This window comes from Acanthopagrus latus, chromosome 18 (assembly GCF_904848185.1).
Source record: "Acanthopagrus latus isolate v.2019 chromosome 18, fAcaLat1.1, whole genome shotgun sequence".
Classification (NCBI taxonomy): domain Eukaryota; kingdom Metazoa; phylum Chordata; class Actinopteri; order Spariformes; family Sparidae; genus Acanthopagrus; species Acanthopagrus latus.
The window spans coordinates 22,632,174-22,658,404 of NC_051056.1; the positions used below are offsets into that span (position 1 = coordinate 22,632,174).

Consider the following 26,231-nt stretch of genomic DNA (forward strand, 5'->3'; position numbering starts at 1 on the left):
GTCAGGTGTCTTTACGGAGCGACCGGCTGGGACGTTTAATCAACTTGAGAATTAAATGGAACCACGCTACTCTACTGCTTCACCCAGCTTTAATTCTCCAGATGTAATGAATCACTCACTTGCCTACTTTTGAAACTTGTAGAGAGATTGTGGTTCTGTGCAATCCTGATATAATGCTAAGCTACACAGGGGCGGGATCCACATCAGCACTTAAAACACAAGTGTTTATAGTCACATTTATTTATTTTTAATCCATTTGGGATACAAGGACATTAAAAGGTAGGTCATACAGAGAAATATAGATGACAACATCCAGGCCTCCACAAACGGCCAACAGCAGTGATGGACACAGGATGTTTGGGAGCAGGGGCAACAAAAAAACTACAAGGGGCACCAGTTATAATCAGTGGGGCACCAGAAAGTCTTCACTACACCATGTTTTGTCCACTGGAAGGGTCTCTCGGTGCCCAACCATCCCCCTTTTTGTAATTAGTCATAGATAGAAGCCTTTTTTCATCCAGATCTGTGCATTATTCCCTAAGAAATTAACATAGATGTCGATGTCATAATGGCAAAGAAAGTGAGAAAGATTTCCTGGATCAGTTTCTTTAATCTGCACCAAAAGTCAGTGGGGTCTATTCTGGACAAATACCCATCCTCCACTTGATTAATCTTGCTGAGAAGCCAACGCGTGGACACGCTTGAAAACATAACCTTTTTGGTGGAGGTAATCAATTATCAACCTGTCTACCCCGTAACAGTGTTTATCTGCACAGGTATGTAAACTCCTGAAAAACATGAAGTTCTATAGTAAACACTTGGCGAGATCTATTAATCAAGCATAAATATTTATAACTTGTGATGTGACTTTGCCACAAGACTTTACTCTGGGCAGAGATGCTATCACTGTTCATGCCTTCCTTTGTGTCTAATGAATAATAAAAAAAAAATCAATTATGTTCATTTTTCACAGTTTTCGATGCTTGCTTCCAAGTTCGGAGGAATAAAAGCAAAATCCTCCCAGAGACACAAGCTTAGGGGGTTGATCTCCTTCACCTGCTTGTTCAGTGCAAAAGCTTCTTCCGTCCTTCGCTTGTTTTTTCTCTCATTTTTTATCTTTCAGCGGTGAGTTAAATTATTTTGTCCCTGAGCTACACTGCTGTTTTAGAGCTTGTTGCCTCCCGCTGAGCGTTACCTTTATCTATCTCACTGCGTCTCCCTCTAAATCCAAATTCCTGTCTGGGTTGTATCGGCTGCGTCTCAGTATGCACCGCGAAAAGTTGCCTTGCAGATGTCTACAGAAAGCAAGATAACCTTTCTCCCCAGCTGACTAACCCCTGGGGCTAATCTGATTGTGGTCTGTACTGAACAATCCACTTTTCTAACTTCACTTCAACTAGCTAAATCTGCAAAATGTACAATAGAAATTCTAAATGTATGCACACTGGATTTAGCACAGATGCTCTGTTGTTTTTAGTGATGCTGGCTCAGGCCTGTGCGAGCTGACCAATCAGAGCAGACTGGGAGACAGACGGCGAATACAGTGCAGCAGCAGTGGGTGGTATGAGAAAACATAGGTGTTTTATGACCACTATAGCATTTAAACCTATTGTAGTAGAAACCCAAGAAGAAATAGTGCCTGAAAAATGTTGCTTTTAAGTCTTCTTCAAAAAAGAAAAACCTCTTCACAGCTGAGGAATCAAAACAGATAATACAAATAAAAAAATAAAAAATAAGTCTCTGCTGTAGACACTTTCCTGCTCAGACGTTTATGAGCTGGTGTGACTGCCAGAATTTATCTGGGGCTGGCTTGGTGACTGAGAGAGAAAACTGGCCGGACAGTGAGCTCAAACACAACAGCTGGCAGCTACTTACATCAACACTGATCCTCAGATAGCCCAGACAGACAGACAGATACACAACAAACACAGCCAAATCCTCAGAGCTGCTTAACAAAGGGATGTTTTTTGTTTTGTTTTTTTAACTTCTAATGCTAAAACACAGTTGGAGAGAAGACATACAGCCACTTAGATATTTACATAATATATATCATATACTCTGTTATGCCGCCCTTGAAAAACTTCCGATGTGCACAATGTTGTTGCTTTAGCCTTCAGGCGTACAGCTAAGTGCTGATTAAAAGTTCTGTGTTTCTTTGTTTCTCGCTGTTACTTCTTTGAAACTGTGAGCTAACAACTGTCCTCATTTAAGAAATGAAAACACGGTGCCAATTCCCCAAGTTAAAAACAAAAGATCAACCGAGAGAAATGCTAAATTTTTTTTGGCTTTTACACAAAAAACATTTTGTCAGTTTAAGAAGCTCACCATTTACTGCACACTGTACGTCCATGCAACAGGGAACAAATGGTTTCTGTTGTTTGGTATTTTGTGTACGTTTGATTTCCTTCAATTGTCTTCACATGTATACTCGTGCGCCAAATAACTTCAAAAATGGGTCATTCCCAGCGCCAGAATTTAATTAAGTATCCCATACTGTCCCATCTGAACCCAGCTTCATTAATAATTACTTCTCCCCAGCTTCGGTTACCCCTCTCCAATTAACTATTCATAAGCCCCGAGATGATTAACAATGTGTTTTGGGCTAATCTCTATGTAAATTAAAGGAAGCTTTGTAAGGGATAGTGCAATTTGCCACTTATCTGCACACATTACTAAATACTCTTTATCTACCTCCGAGGGTTCAGTATTGATGAGGCTGGATGTTTTATTGGGAAAGCGATATCTGTTTTTCTTTTCACTGTTAGATGGTGAGACTATAAATATACCGGTCGGTGATACAGCCTCAGAGACAGAAAGGCATGCCTGGGCCTGAAGGTTTTTGTGATCTCCCTGTGCCGCCTCTAGCTTCCACGTTTCTGTGGGCAAAGGTACAAAACCTGCCGCTTCACACTTGTGACATGAGACATGTGAATTTGTTTCCCCTCTGATTAAACATCTATGGAGTCATTTTCTCAAGGACAGCAGCACTGTAAGTCCCCTCTCTCTGATATGCTCTTTTTTTAGCTCCTGTCTCTTGAAGCCCCCCCTCCAAAAATGTTTATTCTTACATGTGTGACATGGTGACATAGTGTGATGTCACCATGTCACAGAATTAAAGGCAGGACTACTGAGGAGATATTTCAGGAGCAGTGTTTTCTGAGGGAGGAACTTCTGTAGGCATGGACTTTAGCCATTTTTTTTTTACTTTCAAGATCTTTCGGATGCACATGTATATATATATATATATATACAGAAAGCATAAAAAGTCCCCTTTAAACCTGCATTGTTTAAGTGTGTCTGTAAACAGGATGTGGCTGTAAATGATCATGCATCCTCAGCTAACCCTGCATTTAAAAAACCTGCATGTTGCCTTAAAGCTTCCTCTGTATGTAAATAACTGCAGGCTATGATCATGCCTGACCTTGGCACTCCCAGCAGTTACACCAGAAAAAGATGCTGTAACCGTTATGTCGACGCACAAACAGAGAAATTTGGCTGCTGTCCATTTATCATTATCAGGGATAAAACTCTTAATTCCTTCTAAAACCACGAACAGCAGGAGATCACATTAGAACTAACGGCAGTGGACTGACAGCTGTGCTGCACCATGTGACGACTGTAACTTTGTCATCACGGAGAAAAAAAGAGCCGCGTCGCACTTTCTTCTGTAATTGTGGCCGCTCAGCGCTGGAAGGGTGAGTTTACTTGAGGTTTTCATTAAAAGGGCCATTATCATCGGCTTCAAATTCAGGCTTTCACAATAACACAAAGCGAGCGAGCCACTCGAGGACACATATATAACAATCCAGATGTGGATGTTAATCAGGTTCACTGTTTCTTGTTGTTGTTGATTAGGAAGATAAAACGTGTCAGATCTTTGTTTAGGCCGGAGGACGTTTGCTATAATAGGGTTTTCCGCATTCATCACACAAGCCAGATAAAGAAGGACAAGGACATTTAATTTTGAATTGTTAGAAAGGATGATTACTGAACAAAACACTGTATGTCAGTGTGACCTCAAAAATCCTGACGCTCCGACGGTGTCTGGGATTGTCTGGACGGACTGCTTAGACGTTTAAGACGGCGAGATTACAAAACAACAAACAAAGCCATCGCGAGGGGCCAGGGGTGACTCCTGCACCTGTCATTGTGTCCTGACGCGACTTTTATTCCCTGACAGAGATGAAACCCGTCAAGCTCGCATTGACATGTCCTCCGGGAGGGAATGACCAGTTTTGCAGTCCTTGCACGCCGGTGCAAAGATCCAGCTGCAGCCTTTGATATTCAGTCCTGCAGACACACTGAGCCCGCGGGGGGTTTCGGTTCATCAACGCCCTGCAAAGACATAAATGCAAGGTGGGGAAAGAGCCACAGCACCCATCATCTGTTTTGAACCACCTAAATCCAGAGTGGGCCCATTTCACAGATCGCGCACAAATATTCACATGTGCTCTCCGGGCAAGCTGTGAGGAAGATTGTCGGGTTTGCCTTCAGCCTTTTTTTTTGTTTCACTGCTGTTTCCCCGCGGTGTGGATCCCTCCGCCGAGGGTTTAGCTTGCACACCGACTTCCTTCCAGGATGTGCTTTTCAAAAATCCAAATGGAGGGTGATTCTTCAGAGTGCCAAACTGAAAAGCCATGTTGGGAAACAGTGCAACGTGCAGCGAACAGAGCAGATTCAGTGTATAACAAAAAAAGTCCGATCGATAACGATGTATGTTAGGGAGATGTCGACCGGCAGTGTGGGATGGGAACCGGCGGCGGATGTGACAGAGAGAGACAGGACCAGCAATCAGTCCCACCCTCCAGCATTAAGTTGTCCTCTCCATCTGCGATGAGCGAGCACCTTGTCACAGAGGAACTAATTAAGACGGCAACTCGAACGACTGTACGGCTCCGCTACTCTTAACATCTGTCACATTTGCATTCCGGGAGACGTTTGAAGGCGGCAATTCGGCAGACAAATCCTTGTTTCCCAGCAGCACACTAGCTCACCTACGGGCCTCCTCGAAAAAAGACAGCTCCTCTCATCTCCATCTTCAGGGGGGCCCGCGACCTCGTTACCAGGAAAACGCTTCCACGCGAGCCGCGCCAAGTGACAGAAAAATTTAGGATGCGCCCGTTTTCCGGCCCCCTTTTTTCTAATTCAATATGGCATGTAGGCATTGATCTGTGCGATCAGAGCTGCCTGGCGCAGTAATCACTTTATCCCTGTGCAAACACCATGTTGACATGAAAGACGATGCTAAATATCACTTGTTTGACTGGTCCCCAGCTTTTTTTTCTTAAGCGTCTATTCCCGGCCTTCAACATTTGTTGGACCTGACAATAATTATCTCATTACGACACAGATCCACAGGTTTCCACTGCAGAGGCAGAGTCGTTTCCGCTGTGAATGCAGAGCAGCCGTCGGCCATGATGGCGTGACAGACGATTCCCCCCCACACACACACATGCACGAGCACGGCAGGCTAATGTTCGCGTGTCGGCATGCTGTTTCCGCTCGGCCACTTTTAAACCGCGACCACAGGTAGCTGACGAGGCGGGTTCAGCCTTAAAACATCTCAAGTAGCTGCCGTACATCGTTTGAATCAGCCGACACCGTGTTGGATGCCAGAGAACTCGGTCCATGTCACGCACTGTCAAACACGGACAAAATGCGGCGCTGACATAAATAAGAGTGGGGGAAATGTTCAGCACTCTGACAGCAACTTTTGTTGTACTGAGAGCTGCTTCGAGCAGAGGAGGCTCACACATGATCTGTAACTCACAGCAAAGGCTGAGCAGATGAATTTCTGTTTTTAAAGACGGCTTTGACATTAAGATTACACTTCTTTTGCGACGTTGCTTTCACATGCACTTAATTTTGATGTGTCAGACCCTTTAATTTTCTATTCAGTACATCTGTATTTCTTTCTTTGTTTTGCTCATGGCTGTTCGAACACTTCACATGGTGAAAACATCCTCCAGTTAAAGGGTAACTCCATCAATTTTCCACATCGAAGTGTGTTTACAGGTCTCCAGTATGAGTGCATATGAGAAAAAAATAGGTATGAAGTATTTTGTGAATACAGAGGGAGGCTGCGTGTGAGCTGATAAACTGTCCCCCCAGTTATCACAGTCAGCGACTGCGTTGCATTGTAGGTAATGTAGGCGACAGGTTATTGAAAAGGCAGAAGAATGTGTGGAATAAAAAAAGCTGACGTCTCTGGTTCTGCAGTTTTCAACAGTGTTATAGGAGTGCGGTCGCAGACCAGCAGAATTTTTTGACACGTTGTGCCTACATTACCCACAAGGCTTTTTTTTTTTTTTAGATTACGCACAGCTTCTCCCTGCAGCCACGGAAGGCTTTGTATTACTTTCCAAGACCCGTAAACATGCCTACATGCATGCAATCGGTGGAATTACCCTTTAAACACAGACTTAAGCTGTTACATCCTTCAATCACAACAACATTTTTCACATCAGCTCCATCTGGCAACACGCCACGCTTACCGAGAAACCCAAACTTTGCATCCCTACTTGAGGGTGTTTATCCTCCAAGAATGTGTAACGCCTCAGGATTCTGCAGAGAGCAACTTCTGTGCACTGACAGATGAGATATTAAGCAGATTTCACAATCACCTGCATTGTCAGAAGGCCTCAAACGGAAGAAGAGAGGCGTTGGGGTATGCAGCAGTCTCTGACGGTCTGCCGCAGCACTTTACGTTCTGCCTGTAATGATTCAGTGCCGTGTGGGATCAGAATGTGGAGAATTAGTGTCAGATCCAACTACAATAGGGGCCAGTGTTTGTTCTGTTTTTTTTTTTTTTAAATGCAGGGTTAGCTGAGGATGCATGATCATTTACAGCCACATCCTGTTTACAGACACACTTAAAAGAGTTTACTGCTGTTATTTTTAGAATAAAGTGCACCCAAGGACAAATGACATTATGATATTCACCACGGAGCAATAATCGGAATGTTCCTAAAATGCTGGAAAACAGACTCTTGTTTTAAAAAGAGAGCCTGTTACCTTGCGACAGTGTTGGATTACCGGCTGTTTGAAAGCAAGTTTCTCTGTACGTCTGCTGGTCTTCAGTGTGTCCATGAGGGTTAGTCAGCCCCAAATTTGTCGTGTAAAGCCCAGTTTTAACCTACAGGGGTTTTCTTGCTGACTCATGCTTTGCTGTCAGTGAAGAAAAACACAAGCAAAGAGGCAGAAAATAACAAAAACAGACCAGCAGAGTGGCCGAAAATGAGGTTCAACATCGGCTAATGCTGTGTCTGATGAAGCGCAGGCAAAAAAATTTTCTTTTCTAGCGAACAAAACTGCCAACTGCTTCCAACAGGGGCGAGGATATTTGACCAAGCGGCAAAATGAAGAAATGCTGCATTAATTCGAGGCCGACATGAACTCTCAGACACACAACAGCATTTTCACAAGCCAGTAAAAATATTTTAAAAAAGGATTTACTTAAAGAGCAGAGGTGCCCGACTCACAGCCACAGGAAGCTGGGTGCTGGCCAGTCATCGACCCAGCCGTTGTTTTGTACTGATGGTTTTTAAGCCCTCTAGGTTATAACATTTAACATTATAGCTAAATAACAATCAAAGTTAAAGTCTGGGTGAAACATCCTTAGGTAGAGTATTTGAGACTGAAACACAAACAGTTGGAGTTAATCGGCCTCATCAGCACGGTGTGGGCGTGGCTTGATCAGATGTTTTGACAGTGGCCAAATGTCGTCACATTATGATTAAAAAAGTTGGTAAAATCTGATTGGTGTATTGTTGTCTGCACAGCATCAGTGAGAAAAGAGGGACAACAAGAGGAAACTGGTCTGTGTTGCAAGTGCCCTCTTTGAATTGTACAACAAGTGTGTTCTCGGTGCCCCTGCAGTGGAGAAAACCCGAAGAGGTTTAGTGTAAAATAAATCTAATATAAATGCATCACAACTCTCTGCATGCTGGTGCTCCACTTTATTTGCTTGTCTTTTGTCCGCCACTGGTAAAGGGCGGACAACAGTTAAAAGGATCAAATAAAAGCTAGTTATTCGGTTTTTTATATATATATATTAATTTTCTTTATTTATCAAAGTTGCTTCTCTGAATGTAAAGCGCTTTAAATGTGGTTTATCAACATGGATTGTTGTCTCCTACTGGCAATCTGAACAATTTCATTCCGACACAGGTGTATTTCCACACACACACACACACACACACACACACACACACACACACACACACACACACACACGTTGCCTGTGGTGCGTTTTAATGGCAGCGACACCCTGAGGCCACGGGGGACGGGAGCGCGGGTGGTGGAGGAGGAGGAGGAGGAGGAGGAGTGTGGGTGCGCACAGCTCGGGTTTGTTGCGCGGGCACTGGAGCAGCGGTGTAAGCGATCCCAGCTGCTGCCATGGGGGAATGAGAGCTATTCCCGGCGCCCCCCCCCCCCCCCCGTGGGTTGGTCACGTGTCCTTGGGGAGCGCTTCAGATTGGGGAGCTTGTCTGGAGAGAGTGGGAGCGCACCGTTGCGCACAGCCGAGTTGTGGACAGCGACGTCTTTCAGCGTGCGCTAACGATCCGGCGGCGAATCAAGCAGATCAGTTTTGTGTGTGTGTGTTTTTTTTGTTTTGGGGCGTTGTCGTACACACTCTTACGGCGGCGGTGTGTGTGTGCGCGCGCGCGTGTGTGTGTGTGTGATACACAGACCTGTCAGCAGCCACTGGCACAGCGCGTGTGATCCCTCTCAGTCACTGACTCGTCAAAAAAACTTCTGCGCTCACCCACTGTGATCCTTCACCGCGAGGAGCGTCACGTTGTTGCCAGCCGCTGCTACAAGTCGACACACGGAGCTGTCACGGCGGACCGAGGTAGGCTGAGCTTCTTCCCTGGGGGAGTGTGTGTGTGTTGGGGGGGGTATTCTTGAAGGAACAGAGCAGCGTGCACCCGGGCTAAATAAAAACACTGTTAGTTTGCGCGCCGTGCAGTGCGCTTCACTGTGGAGCCACTGTTTGGGTAATCAACCGCATCAGCTGTATGAAAAAGCTTCTTTTTCTTTCTTCATGCCTGATGAGAAATATAGAGTGTGTGACTGATCTGGTGATGTTGTAAGGGGTGTGGGGAAAAAAAAAAAAAAAAAAAAAAAGCTGAGGGAGCAAAGGTGGCCCCCGCGCAGATTCTGGTGTTCTGTGCGTCAGAAATTACATCACTGACTTAATATTTATGCATTTATCTTTATTTCAAAAGCTGGGGGGGGGGGCTATAAATGGACGATCAGAGCCGTTCAAGAGTGCTGGAAGTGTGAGGGCTGACAGCTCCTCTCATCTGCTGCCAGGAGGGGGTTGTGCTGCTGAGTGAGATCTTTTCATGGCATGTGAAGCGGCACTTGGTGATTTCTTTTAGGCTGATTGCTGAAAAAAAAAGTGTTTTCACGTTTCCTGCAACCATCAGTTCATCAGTCATTATGTTGTAGTACTTTACATAGGGATTGACCTGAGCTGACTCCCAACCACGCCCCTGATACCAGCAGGAGCAATAGTACAGTAGATACTGTATGTGTGTGTGTGTGCAAAAGCATTTTCCTTATCCGTTAACAGTCATCGCAGAGACAATCTGCATTGTCAAAGTCGTGAATGCATATTGTTTTTTTTCTCTCTGTGTGTGATTTAGATAAATAGATGCTATAGGAGTGTTGAAAGGAGACAATAGAGTGACGCACATCACCCAAAAACTCACTTGGAAACACAATAGGATCCCCACACAGCGCCCACGGGGGAAGTCACTTCATTTCTGTGGCTCTGACGGCGGTGTCAGTACGGTTATTGTGGAGACGGTGCTGCAGGTGACAGTGGAGGCCACCGCAGCTGGGGAGTGTAAAATGTCAGCTCCGCATCAATAATGCAGGGGATCAAAACAATGGGGGAGAAAGAAAGTGGGAGCCGGTGTTGGCGAGTGCCGGCCTCTGCCTGTTCCCCGTTCTCCAAACGTGACGCTTCAGATGCTCGGATGACAAATCATCTGCTAAAATATACTTTAAACCTGCAGCGAGGAACTTTTGAACTGGTCACGAACCGGTCACAGTTTAACGCTGATGCTTCTATGTGACTTACGTGAACAAACAAGATCACCAGGAGAAACTTGGCTACTGTACGGTGGAGTGCCGAGGATGTATCGAGGAGTCGCACAGCTCTGTAGTCTGGTGGTACGGCAGCCGATACTTCTGTGTGACCAGACGGCAGCAGAACAACTGTCTTATAGGATAATGTTTAATGTTAGCCTTCCTACCGGGTTATATCTCGCTGCTGACTTACGATTATGAAGACATAACGTCACAAGGTAGCGCTGATATGTGAGAAGTGACCGCTTGCCAAATGTATCCTCCAGACAAACAGGGAGCAGCATATCATCAAAATAGCCACTGCTGCTAGCTGTCGCTGCTTGCTGGTAAACTCTGTTAACCATGCAGCTAGCGGTCATGTTAGCTGACTGGGAGCTCGGAGCATCAGGGAAGTGTTGGTGTTATTTATTAACAGGCTATGACTCTACGAAGCTAGCTGGTTAGCATGCTAACTTCAATGTATATCTCTGCAACACAACACAGACGTGTTTTACGTGATTTCAAAACAGTTACTTCTTCATATTCAGTTGATTTTAGTTTGAAATCAGAAATTCTTACATATTGCACCTTTTAAGCCTTTAAGCACAACAACATGACTGTAACTGAGAAATCAAATCTGATCTGTGGGCTGCAGAGTAAAAGTAAGAACTGCACTGAAACAAAGTTCGCCTTGTTTCACCGTCGTCATGTTACAGTACTTAGTTTTCTCACGTACAGAATGAGTGCACATGCCAGCCAGATCAGTATCGCTTCTGTCCACAGGGGCCGCCACAATGAACCAAAAGGAATATATCTTGTAGCAGCTTTAAAGTAATTACTTAAAATCAAACTAATGACACAAATCCTAAAAATTTCCCCGCAATCAAACACATGTCGATACGTGACGCGCTGTGATATTCTGTCAGATTTCATGTTGACCGGCGGTGAGACCACATTAAAAGGACTGACGTGGCTGTTATACTTTCCAAAAAAACTGCAGCTTCTTCCATCTGATAGAAAATGATTTATTTTCCCCCACGCTCTGTCTCTCTCGCTCTCTGTCTCCCCTCTTGTGTTAATGCATGATCACTGTGGTTAATGAGACAGGTCTCGGCGCACGGGGGCCCGACCCCTCTCGGAGACGGCGCCGCTAGTCGGGCTGAATTCCGCTGACACCCTCGTTCATCACGCATCTACAGGGCGCTGCCTGCTCTGGCAGTCTACCCATGCTCGCTCTCTTTCTCTCGCTCTTCCTCGCTCCCCAGTTGCACCCTTAGCTGATAATTATGAAGACATTATAAGGACGGGGGGAGCAGGGGAAAGACGGGGCATGAGCCGCTACATGCTGCGATGATTATAGGTGTGACGGAGGGGCTGGCATTCTGTATTGCTGTTGCAGCTGTGACGACTTAAAAATAGACGTAAACACCTACTGTGCCGTGGTGTACCTGGGTGGCTGTCTGTGGCTCCAAGTGCACGGGTGAACTGAGGACTTTACTTTGGAGCGCGTGCACCTTTTGCTATTTTCTTCCCGACATTTATAATCATCACGTTATCACATATCAAACTGCAACTTCTCTTATCTCACCGTGGTTGATGTGCCAAAGCCGTATATCTCACTATGTAGCAGAGCCACCGTGCATTATTAAACTGTAGCAGCTGACCCACATATAGTGCAACCTAACGCCCCGTGCATAATTAGCGGAGTCTTGATTAGAGTTTGACGTTGTATGAGTCAATCCGCTCCCTCCTTTTTTTAGTTTTTTTTTTTTCTAACACTGATGAGTAGTTTGTGGTGATCACTTCCTCTGCGATGAAAAACAGGAAATATCTAAATCCCAGTTTTGCTGCGACTGCCTGTCAAAACAAAGTGAATCCTGGAAAGATCATCGGTCGTGTTCTTGGTTTGTATCCTCTGTAAATTTTATCGTCCTTATTCTCACAGATCAGCTCGCCAGAAAGGACACCCATCACTGGGATGTTTTTATTTCCGGGCTGTCTGTCAACAGCTGATGCCAGTTTGACTCTGAATGAGGCATTTCTGTCAGAGTCAGCCTCTTGGCTTTCACAGGGAGCCTCTTGAAACAGCAGGAGGGTGTGGGGAGGGTGGGGGGGGGGCTGGCATGTTGTTTCAGCTTCCTTAAGTTTGGAGAAGGATAAAAACTCCAGCTCTCCCTCTGTACAGAAACACTTTGTTGTGCAGCTTGGATGTTGAGGTCTGATTTGCTTGCACATTTTCATGACAGACATGATGAAAGCGCAAACACGATGCGCTGGCAGTTAGCAGTGGTTTGAAAGCGGCTGACGAACTGTAAGAAACCTTTGAGGAGACACTGTGGCTGCCTCTCTGGATGCTGAATGTGTGGTTTTTTTTTCCTCTTACTTTTGAAGAATCCAAATTTGTAACGGCACACAAAGCTTTCCCTTTGAACCTCTCGAAAGGGGGAAGTACCTCCCCGCATCGTGTTCCGCCTCAGCATCCATTTCATACATCAGATTATGCAGGAAAAGACTCCAGAAAAAATAAAATTTCCTTGTGTTTCCTCTCACCGTTTTGCTTTTTTTTTCTTTTTTCTAATGCCTGTGATAAATACAATTCAGTTTGCTCTCTCACGTTGCTCCTGAATCTTTAGCGTTTCCGTCTACAGATTTCCCCTGCGTGGTTATCCTTCAGCATGCTGCATTAAACAGGGACCAAAAATAAATAAATAAATAAAACAGAAAGCCAAATTCAATTTCTTGACTTAACTGAACAGTCTCATTTCTTACAGCCTTCTTTCTACCTCTACCAGCGTTTATTTAAAGCCAGTATATTGTGCGTGCCAAGTACATCCGTGGCTGCCTGCATCTGTGGACCCCTGTGTGGGTGTCGGTCTGCAGATAGGTTTCTTATCCAAAAGATTGAAATTGTGACAGCGTGACAGCACAACCTCGGGGTAGGCATGACGCAACTGACAGCACATTAAATGGCGAACGCACGCACGTACGCGGTGCCGGCACATCACGCGTCTCCACTCGGCACCTCTGTAGTTTGCCCTGCCACTCATCGGGGGTTTAATATTCAATTATGAGGGCAGCTATGAGGTTCAAGCTGTGCTGGCTGTCGAGTGGAACAGCCCCCACTGATTGATGAGTGGGCATCTCAGCTGAGCAGACTCACGGTTTGCCCCCTGATGGAGGAAGGAAACACGGCAGATGGCTTATGGGGGTGTTTTTTATATATATATACCAACGTGGCTGGAGTTTCTTGTACTTTTGCCTTAATGTGTTGTGTGTACAGTAACAGGAGGGTGGTGTGACATTCTTTAAGTGACTGACATTCCTTGCATCACCTGTTGAGTCTTGAAAGCTATTTGGGACGCATGACCCTGATCCCATTATCTCCAAGGATCTGAGGAGTCAGATCAAGCTGTAAAGGTGCACTATGTAAGAATTTGAGAAAAAATGTAAAAAGTTTTTTATCGGTGATGCGTGTTTAGCATGTGACACTACATGAAAAAATAGACCATCCCCACCTGTGTTGGCTGTCTGCTTTTTGTTGTAGCAGCAAGCTACTAACGGTCGCTACTTTCAAATTAAAAGCCCCTCGCTAAGAACCTAGTTCTAAACTCCAGTGAGGTGCAATATAAAGCTCTTATTTTGAAGACTAATTCGGCCTGCTTCACTGTTCACGCCGAACTTCATGCTTCCCGTCACGTCACAAGTTAACGCCTACATCAGTCACTTTACCTTGCTGCAAATGTGCCACCTTTTCTATCTAAACGGGGCTAGTGCTTCTCTCCGGTCCGCTAACGGAGAGCAACAGTGGTTTGGGTTCAAGCGCAACAACATGTTGGACAGAGCTCCTTTAACTAAATGTGTCAACAGAATATGAAGAAATAGCAGTTCTGATCTTATGATGTCGATGTGTTGCTTTGCAGAAATATCTGCTGAAGTTAATGTGCTAAGCAGCTAGCTTCGTCCTGGTCCGAAGCTCACCCGCACTCTCCTGGTGCTCCGAGCTCCCAGCAGAACAGCTGACTGAGCTAACAGCAGCTACTAGAATCAATGACCCTGGTGATATGCTGTTCTGTATTTGTTTTGAGTTTGACTTAGTCAGGTGGTCTTTTCTTACAAATGTGCACCTTTTTAAGTTAAATGGATGTCAAGTCTGATTCACCAGTATCGACTTTAAGATTACTTATGAGCGTGAATTTGAATCACCTCGTATTCCCTTTAAAATAATGCAAAAAAGTGCATTCTAATGTGTTCACAGACTATAGTATATAGTGTAGTGTAACATACTAGAGTTTGAAAACAAAAATGAAGCGTCAAGGGGCAAAAGTTTAAAGGTGTCCTTTCAAAATGCCTGCAGAAGACTAACGTGACAGTGTCAGTGCACTGCCTTTTACTTCGCCGCTCTGACAGTCTGTCAAACTGTCACATCCAGCTGAGTCCGGAAAAAGTGAAGGTCTTAACAGTGTAGCGCTGACAAACAACAAGCAGACAGACAAAGAGGCGGAGGGTGAGACAGGCTCTTCAGCGCTTTCCTGGGAACAGCTCGGGGAGAGCAGCTTCCCCCCTGTCGTCTCATGGCAGATACGATTCTTCAGCAGGTACTTGGACCTTGCTGGTGGGCTGCTTCTTGGCTGAAAGCTGGACCAAGCTGTCAGTCAGATTAGCGCTACGAGCCGTTGGTAGGAGTGCAGTCCTGTCCTCGGGGGGGACAGCCGTTGGAAAGATCCGCAAATCCCCCAACGCTGAGCGTGCACACGCGCGCACGCAGACACACACACACACACGTGCACACACATGCACGCACAACCCCCACCGAAGAATGAACCGACGAGATCAAGCCAGGTCATGGGAGGCTCTTTTCAAATAAATTCCTCCTTCGGGAGACGGCTGCCTCCTCCGTGCCCTTCACGCACATGTGCATGCGTTTACCACTCAAACACACAGAGACACCCACACACACACAAACACACACGCACACACACACACACACACACTGAGACATCTTGTCCCCTCCTCCAAGGAGGGACAGCAACAACAACAAAAAAGCTTGGCCATCCAGTTTGTACGGGTCACTGATTTGACCTGCTGCTGGTTTGTAATACAGTGTGCTACTGTTTTATAAAACATTATAGTACATTATGATGAGCTATTAAAGATTTTTCTGTAGTTAATAGATAATGTACGGTACAATATCTGTCTCTGACACCGAGATACTCAAAACACAGGACTGGAACATAGCAAGGCTGAATTTTAAAAAAAAATGTTTTGGCAGTGCATTGCACCATGTAATTTACTGTAAGTTACTCTTTCATTCATAATTCAGTGCTCAGTACAATTCGATGCAGTATCTATCTTACCCAGAAATACAGACGAAAACACGAAACTCTGCAGCAGGTGCAGGTTTGGAGAGGTGACCGTAAGCACTGAGCAGGACAGAGCAGGAGTGTGGAGTCATTCAGACTGGAGATTTGGAGAAGCAGAAACCTCTTTCATTAAAATCCTTGCATTAATGCATTAAACATCAATGGTTGATAGAGTAACTTAGACTCTGAGTTGTAGTTTAAATTGAGTATTGTAGTATTTTATAATTTTATGGTCGTGTAGCTGTACTCATACTCTTACCATAGCGTAGCCACAGCACCTTAGCTTACATATATTTGCATCGTGTTCTCTATCTAAATGCAAAAATGTTTCCGTACCTATATATTTAGCTCTTAAACTGATCCATTTTAACATGACATTTAATAATGCCAGCTTTTCTTCATTGTCTCGCTCTCTATTGTCTCTGCATTCACAGAACCGTGATAATATCTCGGGGCGTGACACAAAGTCAAGCTGTGTGATATTATCACCATCTCTCTCCCCGGGGGTAATTTTATTAAAGGCAGATTGCATGACCGAGGCGACATGTGCCGCATTTAGAAACAGGTGAAGCTCTGTATAAGTGAGTGATCCAACACAGCGGGGGCAGAGATGTTGACTGATGCTGCGATTCTCAGAGGAGGACCTGGTTGAAAATAATCCTTAAGTGTCCAAATTGTGTTAACCCGGGGGGGGGGGGGGGGGGGGGGTAACGCGGCATCTACAAACAATGAAGAATGAATGCTTCTGTACCTGATGATTGCTTTGCTTTACTCCACAACAACCCAGCACACCCACTCCTGTGAAATGGCCAAATGTCCTTTCATAGCTGTAGATTTAAACGTTCCAATCCCGAGTTCATGCGTCTTCCCTCAGACAGTGAGCAGATCTGGAACAAAACCTCCAGTACAGCTTGCTTGGATGAAGCGTAATCCGATTTTTCACACCCTGCTTTTACTTACTTCGGTGCAAGTGGGATGTGTTTGGTTAAGTCATCACCTACTGTACGCGCTGCATGGTTGATCCGGAGAAATATGTTTTTATTTCGCCCTGCACCCGTGGAAAAACTGTATCCTGACTCTAATCAAAGCCACTTGATTAAAAGTCTGAGTGCTCCGCTCTTTTTTCTACATGCAATGGTATTAACAGCTGACGATCGCACACTGTATTAGTGGCTCTCTCTGCAGACGGGTGTAGTAGTTAGAGCAGGAGCAGAATCGAAGATGACAGCGACCTCCGGTTGTCCTCTGTCGCCAGTTGTTCTATCACAGCAGGGGAGGAGGAGGAAGAGGAGGAGGAGGAGGAGGCAGCGCGACCGTGAGATGGTCTTTAGTTAATTCACTGTGATGAATTACTCCTCACCTCTCCACTCTCTGCCTGACCTCTGCTGCCAAACTGCAATGCAAGGATTTCAACATACATGCATAAACATACTCAATTCCCTTCCCTTCCTGCTCCCATCTCCATCTCCTCCTCCCCTCCGCCCCTTCCCGCTTTATTGTGTTCCTCTCGTTTGCATTCAGATTCATTCGACACACACACACACACACACACACCGCCTACAAACATGATCTAAATCTTCCCTTTGTAGTTTCTAATCATCTCTCTCGCAGCCCCCCCCCCCCCCATCCGTTCTCCACGCACTGTTGCCAGTCTCCAGCCAGATTATCTGTTACGCGTCCTCTGCTGTGTTGATAGGAATGTTAATTATTGGGTTTATAGAGAGAAGAAACAGTTTGTCACAAGCATACGGCGCAAAGTTAGAGAGGTCGCGCGTGTTTTTTTCCGCGACCCCAGCGCTAATTGCCGGCCCCCGTTCAGCTGCCAGAACAGCTGACCGACCAATCATCCTCGTTTTTAAGTGGCACCCTTCTGAGTCTTCCGGAGGCGTGGGCAGCTCCTAATCAACATGTCTTGCAGATTTACATTGATGAATAATGGTTACACAGAACATCGGGCCATAAGTGAGGTGATAAACTGGGCTGCGGTGCGCTGTATAATTGCGATCTGCTCTCCCGAGTTCTCCGTCGGCGCTCCACGTAAACAAATGAACACGCTCGCATAATTACAGCTGCGTGAATGTATTTAAAGGGACTCTTAATTTCGCGTTCCGCGTTCGCCCGCTTTATAATTTTCGAGATGCAAAAGCACCTCGTTAGTGGAGCTGTCACAACCATGATGAATCGGTGTGTGTTATGCTTCCAACTCACTGTATCCAGGAGTTTTGAAGGCAGGAATGATCGAAACAGTCAGGTTTCAGAGGAGCATTAACCGACACAGATTTTCCATGGGGGAGCATTTTTTTGCGTGGCGTGACCTGCCGACAAAAATAGAGCTTTTGCTTTTAAAAAATACAGTGAAGTGAAGAGAGTCTCCCTCCCCGAACCCAATGTGACATCTTTTCACAGTGACTGCGAGGCTCAACCTGAGAGTGCTGAAAGCTTTACTGCCGAGCGGTGGGATCATATGATCCAGTCGGATACAGTAACTCCATAAAAACTCAACAGGACTCAAGGGCTGTACTAGTCAGATTATCGCTTTTATTTTAAGAGTTAAAAGTGACCCTGGGTTTGAGGAGTGGGCCGCACGTTCGAAAATAAGTGGGCAGATGAAAAAGTTCAGATGGCAAAAAAGTTGTGCGTCTTGTACAATGTTGGATATGAAACTTTGATCCGTGCTGAAAAACGTTCAAGCTCTGATTGAACGCTGGAAATCAAAGACAGTGCTTGAAAAAGCGAGGCTCTGGTGGATCTCCCCCAAGACTGCTCGGGTCAGCTGGGATCATAGAGGCGGGCTCTGACAATGATCTTGAATCAGCCCTCCGGCTCTCAAAGGCTGGACGTGCTCCAGCGTTATGGCCCTCCTCCTCCTCCACCACCACCCCCATTTGGGGTTTTCACACTCAAAATAAAGACTCTTATTGTTGCAAAGCGGTGGAATGCAGCTAAGTACATTTACTCAAGTACTGTACTTAAGGCATAATTTCCAGGATTTGTCTGTTGCTGTTTGTAAACAAGTTAGCTCCTCCTCTCCAGCTCAAATGGTGAGATGGGGAGAGAGAGAGAGAGCAGTCGTGGTCAAGCGAGCTATAGGGTGAATGAAGAGAGAGAGAGAGAGAGAGAGAGAGAGAGAGAGAGAGAGAGAGAGAGGCGTTGGTGAGAACAAAGAAGTGAATTAAAGAAATGAAACGTTATTTTCGGATCGTTTCACAGCGGTTACGTTCGATGCCAGAGTGCGCTGTTTGCCTCTCTGCTCTACCTGTGTGTATGTTGGAGGCCCCGCCCTCAGTCAAACAGACACACAGTCCTGCAGCTCTTTATGACAGACCAACAGCAGAGATGTTTTCTACCTCGAGCTGTTACTGGCTCCCCAAAGGCTGATGCTTAGAAACACCCCAAACACAGCGACAAACTAGGAAAATAAGAGAATACAGTCAGAGTATCTGCAGATTCAGACACTTTAAGTGGGTCGTAAAGGGATTACTTTTCTAAGCTTAGGTTTTTTGGGGGGGAAATTCCTGATGTTACATCTTCACTTTTACATGCTTACTCTTATGTGCTTAACTTGTGTTTTTTCAATTTAATGCTACTTTATACATTTAGCAGACATACACACATTCATACACTAATGGCTGTGGCTGCCTTGCAAGCTGTCAACCAGCACATCAGGAGCATTTTGGGGTTTGGTATCTTGCCCAAGGACACTTCGGCCTGTAGGCCAGGGGAATCGAACCAGTGACCTTTCGATAACAAGATGCTGGCTCTACCCCTGAGGCACAGCCGCCTACTTCTATACTTCTAGTCCAATCCATTCCAGAGCTACTTTTCTCTTGAAATACCTGTTATGCTTGTACGATATGGTACTGAGCAATTTATCTACCCAGATTATATAAAGTTGGCTCCACTTTTTAACATTCATGAACAAATAAAACTCATATTTGTTATTGATATCAACAGAATAATATTATTTCATATCTTTTTTCTTTTTTTTTTTTTCTCAGAAAAGGATTTGAGAATTTCCTCCACCGCTGCTGTTGCATCATGGCTTGTTCAGATCCGCTGGGTTAAATTCCTCGACTGATGAGAGAGGAGGAAAACCTATCCTCAGAAAACCCTTTACAAAAACAAAAAAAAAGCAAATTCACATAACGCTTGCAGTCTGAGCATCCTGGGAAAAAAATGGAGGCAGCCTACACCCCACTACATTACCCACCACCACCCCCTCCCCTGGCATTCTGCATCTGACTTGAGGATGTGATCTAAGATAACATAAAAAATGAAAGAAAAAGCTTTCATTCTGGCGGTGTGTTTGTGTATTGGTTATCAGTAAAATGCCATACACCAGTCTGAATGTGGCAGGGTGTTGTCTCTCTTTTCATATGTGCTGAAATACAAATCTGTGATGATTGCGTTTGAATGGGTCGAGATAATGAAGTGGAGCCTTTATGGTAGAATTTTTATCACCGCGCCGCCGCCTGTGTGACTACATAATCTCCCTCCTTTACACATTCACATCTGAGCCGAGAGAGACCCGAGTGGATTGGTTAAAGGCTATTTTCCTTGTGATGGTCTTTGATACCCATATAGATTTTACACATTCCGGTTCATCTCACCTCCTGCAGGCAGCAGAAGAAAGAAACTCCTTTTTTTTCTCTCCTCTTCTTTTGCTCAAAGCTGTTTGAACTGAGGTTTTTTTTTTTTCCTGACTGAATCTAAGACACCTTTCACTCCTCAGAGAGACATGTTTTGATGAAACCTTGCATCAGCATTGACACATTTGTGCATATTTTATTTGCCACAAAATCACAGTCCTTGATGTTAATCTTGGTATTGTTGTCTGTGTTTTCTATATATTCCAGATTAGCCCAATTCGAGTGGTAATAAGACCATTGTATAACTGTCACATGATATGGGATTGGTCCGTCAGACTCAGAGCAGCTTGACTGTCAGTCATTCTATAATTCCTGACTGCTCTCATATGCCAGTAATTACATACTGTACAGCCTGGAGCAGTTCACTGTAATTTGCTCTAAATTACATTAAAGGAACAGAGCTATAAAAAAAAGATAATTGTGTCACTTAATGTCAGAATAATTGAATCCTTGGAATCCTTTAATTACTTTTTCCGTTCATTGATTGGTCCATAAACGGTCATACAATGAGGAAACATGCCGATCACAATTGCTCAGAACTAAGATGTTGACTTCAGATTTCTTGTTTCATCCAAAACCCCCAAATACTCAATTTAGTATAATGTAAAAGCAGCAAAGCTTTGTGTTAATAGAAGCTTGGAACCAGCGCGTGTTTGGAATCTTTGCCAGATAGATTACTTCAGTGATTTATCAATTATCAGATGAGTTCATCAATCGACTAATCACATAATCGACTGAGTATTTCAGCACAGGAAGCAGAGCGGCCATTACGCTGTGCGTCTGTCCATTTAACAAAGAGACCATTATCATGCAAAGTAGGATATTTTACCACCTGAAGTGCAGCTTTGCCTCATAAACATATTGAAGAAATACCAAAAAGAACTACTGTACTAATTGTCCTCGTTTGCATTGATTTCTCCTCGTATAATTGTTGTTCGGTTGGTCTCCTGTTCCAGTTGTGAGAAACCCAGTCTGATTTTTTCTTTTTCTTTCTGCTGATGGTGCAGTATACATAAGAAAAACTCAAAGCACAACAAACAATATTAAAGTTTCACGTAGAGTTTACGCGGGTGTGCGTCAGCAAGTTCATGAGTGAATTCCCCCCTATCGCCGTATCGAGATGCCAATTCTCCCGGACAGGAAACCTCTTCAGAATGACAGCATGTGAAAGCGGAGTGGACAGCACATCGAGCATGAGTTTCTCTCGTCTCTCCCAGAGGGATCTCGTCTGTGCCCTCGGATGGAGCCTGGCATACAGTATGTAGCCTCGCTCTGCCTGGTAATTAGATCCTTGCTGCTTTGAATTAAGCTGTGGTCCAGAGGCGGCGTGATCTGTCTGCCCCCTCACTGAGCGCTGCTGGTACATTTCTCACAGAAGCAGCTCTTGTTAGTATATGCCTTCAAAGACATGTTCAGAGTCTCTACTGTATTTCTCTCTTCCCCAGAGCTAGATGAGAAGATCGATGCCACTCTTGGCTGTAAGGCTTTTTAAAGAACGACAAAATGACGGGGAGAGGCTAGCTAGTTAGCACGGTAGCTTAACAACGCGATACGGAGATGTCTTAGACGCAACACCAAACCTTTTATTTCTTCATGCATTGATGATTGTAGTTTTTTGTACGTCTTCCACTAAAATCGGTACATTTAGCTCATTTTAACACGCGCTGCTGAGGTGCTGATAGGCTAGCTGTGTCAACCCGTTAGCATTCTTTCTGCAAAGCTACGCTGACAGTCTCCTGGCTGTGGCTTCATTTCATTGCGGCCTGCGGATTTCAGAATCGGTATCACTGAAGGGTAGGGGGATTGGCAGTTCTGTCAGAGTTGCCGTCAGCCTGAGTTGCTTGTTAGCAGACCTCTGTAGTCACTTCTGTTTCCTACTGACGCTTTGACAGCAGCATCCGACTGTCTCACGCAACAAGGAGAGCTGTCCTCCCGCCACAAGCAGAGTGAGATCAACCCTCACATCCCTGGCAAGCATTCGTCAAACTTCCCCCCCCAACCAGGTTTAAAAGGGTCTTACTTAGCTGTGTTCCTCCTGAGAAACTTGAAACTAGTTAGCTGTCAACGTTGACTCAAGTTGATGCCATCTTCCATTGGCGATGGCATCGTCCATCGGCCTAACTCTACATTGTAATGTTTTAATATTCTCATTAACTCATCTAACTTAGCATACGTGTAATCCCACAATGTCAAAGTATTCCTTGGAACACAGAATATGTTCCTTCTGCCATCAGGATCCCTCAATTAAAACAGAAGAAAAGATGTGGCCAGTGTGTGATCCTGGGAGGTGCTCCGACTCAGGCAAAAGTGTTCACAGATGACGTAATGTCCTAAAAGTTTTAATCACATAATGTTTGCCCGCATTCTTCCTCGCACACTGACACAACATCTGTTGTTTTCCCAGAAGTCATAGTGCCAAGCGAGCAAATGAAACACGCTGTCACCTTGAATGAAATCACAGATATCTGTGGGTAGTTTTTAGACATATTAAATGCAGAAATGTTAAATCAATGCTTTGACTATTGTTGCATTTTGATCTTAAGGTTAGACCAATCAGTGGCTGAGGAGGATTTTTTTTTTTCGTAACCCATGTCTGACCCTGAAATTTGTCGCAATGAATGAATTATAAGAAAAAATAATATTATTAAAACTTCTCAGATGAAAAGAGAAGAGGATTGCAAGTATCTGACGGTTGGTTAGCTGACCTCAGGTAACAGCACTGACAAAAACCACCTGGAGAATAAGCTGCTGTGATGAAGAGCCCATTCGCATAATAACGTTCAATGACAGGCCAAGAAAGAATTGCTTAATTAATCTCAGGCCACATTTTGTGAGGAGTGTGTCAGTGCTACTAACTGACTGAATATGAAAACACAACTCTAATTTTTAAAAAAAATATCTTGTACAGAATCTGCAACATGTTGAGTTCTTTCTGTCATTCTCGGGATGAAAATGGTGAAATGAGTCTCTTGTCAAGGACTTGATGTTTTCATACTTTTTCAAGGTGAATCGCCCTGAATGGATCAAAACATATCTCCTTCCCCATGTGTCTGCCTCTCCTGCAGCTGTTCGCCGCCTCCCTCGGAGTACGAAAGTTTGATGTAATATTCAGTTAATGCTTTCACACGTTTTCTCACCAGCCTCTTTTTGAAGCGTGTTTTTCCACCCCTCAGTTTCCTCGCAGTGACAGAGTGAAATGTCCCCCGGTGTGCTGAGTTACTTTTATTCTTGAATTAGGGTAGAGATTTTTTTTCCTTTTTATGTTTACGATCACTGCCGACACACAGGAGATGTTAGACCTATTCTCTATCTCTCACGGAGAGATGAAGTCTGCTGACGAGGGAGATGCTAATAATTAATGACATTTTTTGAAATCTCTTTCAAGATGCTCTAGGAAACTGCACAATGGGGGGGAGGGAAAAGAGGAACATAAAATGGTCTTGGAGCTTGAAGCAAAAACACAAATTCAGCCAAAGAATCATTTGGGAGTTTTTCAGCTGGAGAATCAAATTGGGAGGGTTTTATTCCAGTAAAAAGAAAAAAAAACATCTTTGTGACCCATTTTGGGTTCTAGCTCATGATTGAAGCGACACCAGCATAAATCAAATCCGTGAAAGATGTCGGGAAGCGGTAGAGACGCAAAATCTAATTGAAAGGATTCAAATATTCCTGTCAGAAGAAAAGCAGACGGATTCACTGGTTTATCTGTGAAAACCTCGAATCTGTCTCTACCCCTAAATAGTGTGAAGCAAACGTTGATAAAGTGGCTACCGATGCCCGCTTGATAGCCACTTTGTCTTTGTGCTTTTTTGCCTTTTCCCTTTCCTTCAGTGTTTTATAAAGGTTTTTGTGCATATGCAAGATCTCGAAAGATCTCTCCCACACAAATGATTTAGCACACCTGCTCTGTTGTTGTTGCAGGGTCAGGCGTGTGTGAGCTAACCAGTCAGAGCTGACGGGGTATTCAGGACTGGCCTTAAAGAGATGTGCTAACCTGTTCTAGTAGTAACCCATAATAGGCATGACATGTGTCCGTTAAGTTATATATTCAGGCCAGATACTCTAATTAACAGTGATTCAATTCGAGTCTATAAAGACGTGAGAAGTTTCAAAGATAACTTAGATCTCATGCAGGTCACACACAGCATGAGCAAGATGCCTTTAATTTAGCTGAAAACAGTCCGGGCCATCAAAGTCATTTCAATCCTGGAGGGACGGGTGAAGTCGAGCGGAGGAGACACTCGAGAGCGACACCGCCCGGAGGACGGCGGAGAGACGAAACAGATGGAGGGAGAGGCAGATGAGCAGCGATGACACCGATAGGAAGACAGAGTGGGCGACTCACGGGAGTAAAGGGGACAGTTTTGGTACACAGTGGGTGACCCCCTCGAGCCCAGTGACCTCACCAGCAATTACATACACCCACACACACACACGCAAAGCTGTGGCCTCTGTTCTCCCAAGTAAAGGGCCTGTTTCATAATGGATCTGCAGCTCCTGCCAGCCCGGGCGTATTGAATTTCAGCAGCAGCTCCCATAGCACCGCTGCTCAATACTGCAGCGGTACAAAGCAGAACGCGGTCCATTTTATTGGTTCCTCCGCTCTATCAGGACAATGTGTTTTCCTTTTTACTGCCATCGGTGACGTGTTTATGTAACTCCTCTCTTTAGCACACACCGGAGACGACGCAAACGCGTGTTTGTTTTGATGCATGGCTCTAAAATGTAGTTAGACACTGTAGGGAAAAAAAAAAAAAACATATTTCAAAGATCATATCTGAGAGTATCATGTCCATATGTAATTGGAAAATTAATTTTTCATGCTCTATCTCTCTGGTGTAGCTGGAAACCCTCCCTCAGTCTCACAGTGTTTTAATTATGGAGGGATTGGGATCTATTTCTGTGCACATGTGAAAAGTTAATACTTACGAAGGAGGATGAAGCGGTCACAACTAAACTAAATGTGTTCTGCTGCTTTTTCTGCCGCTGAGGATTACGTCATCCGACATACATCTGACTTATTGCGGTTTTGAGTCCTCTTAGCACCTGTTAAGGCGTCTGTATTTCATTCAAGCACAAAATGACCAGCTAATTTGTGGTTCTACTCTCAGATCCATTTACAGAAGACGGCTCTGAACCATTTAAACGATGCCCTTAAATTGACGTGAATTATCAGCGTAATTATCATTATCGCTTACGGATCATAACAAGACATAATTGCTGTGGTAATGAGGCTCTATGGCTTATTATGTTATAAATCATTTTTTACCAATACGTGGTAGTTAATTCTATGTGTTAACTGGTAATTGATCTCTCATGAGGGCCGTTGATGACCTCCCTCTTTGAAGTCACCGCAGCCTTAGTGCATGACTAGTGAAGGAATAGGGAAGGTATTTTAATAGCAAAAGGGAACATCCACTGTTAAGAAACTAAACGTCATCATCTGCAGTGTCTGCTGTACTTCAGAGACAGTCCACAGTCTGGACACATACTGTAATCACAGCTGGAATCTGGTGTGTATGTTTGTGTGTGTTTTTTCCAGGAGACACTAGATGGCACTATGGATGTATAATCCCTGCGAAATCTGAGAGCCTCTCTCTCTCCCTATCACACACACACACACACACACACACACACACACACACACACACACACACACACACACAGAGAGATACAAATTCACAACAATATTGTTGTGTCATGTTTAAAGAGGACAATTAGAGAGCATTTTCATTTGTTTTATAGGTGCGGGGTTAGAATCTCCCACCATCTGTCTGTGTTTCTTTGTGTGTGTGTGTGTATGTCCATGTTTTTGTTTCCAATCTCTCTTCTAATTTCTCTATTTGATTTACTTTTCAGTGTAAGTGCATCACAGTGTTGCTGGTTTAGTTTTTGGTGAAATGTGATGTTTTATTCATTCTCCTGGAAGAACATAATCATTTATCAGTGTTTTCACTTCTGCAGCAAGAGCTTTGGACAAATGGCTGTCTTGCCTTGGTGCGATATTACCAGAGGTTAGGTTGTGTTTGTGTGATGAAAGTCTGAAGAAGTGACTCTCTGTAACCTTCACATTTTCCGGTTTGGTGTGCTGGAGATGCAGACATGCGGTCAGGGACGAGGCATTGAATGTTTCTAGAACATT

At 44.5% G+C, this 26,231-nt stretch overlaps 1 protein-coding gene across 2 annotated transcripts in view; it reads left to right on the plus strand.

Moving 5' to 3' along the window:
* The first annotated feature begins 8,477 nt into the window (after positions 1 to 8,477).
* The window catches only part of mid2 (midline 2), a 165,681-nt gene continuing 147,927 nt past the window's right edge, over positions 8,478 to 26,231 (plus strand). For both annotated transcript variants that reach the window (XM_037076635.1, XM_037076636.1), the window contains exon 1: positions 8,478 to 8,854. The gene's annotated coding sequence lies outside the window, so the exon portion shown is untranslated. The remainder of the gene's footprint in view (positions 8,855 to 26,231) is intronic.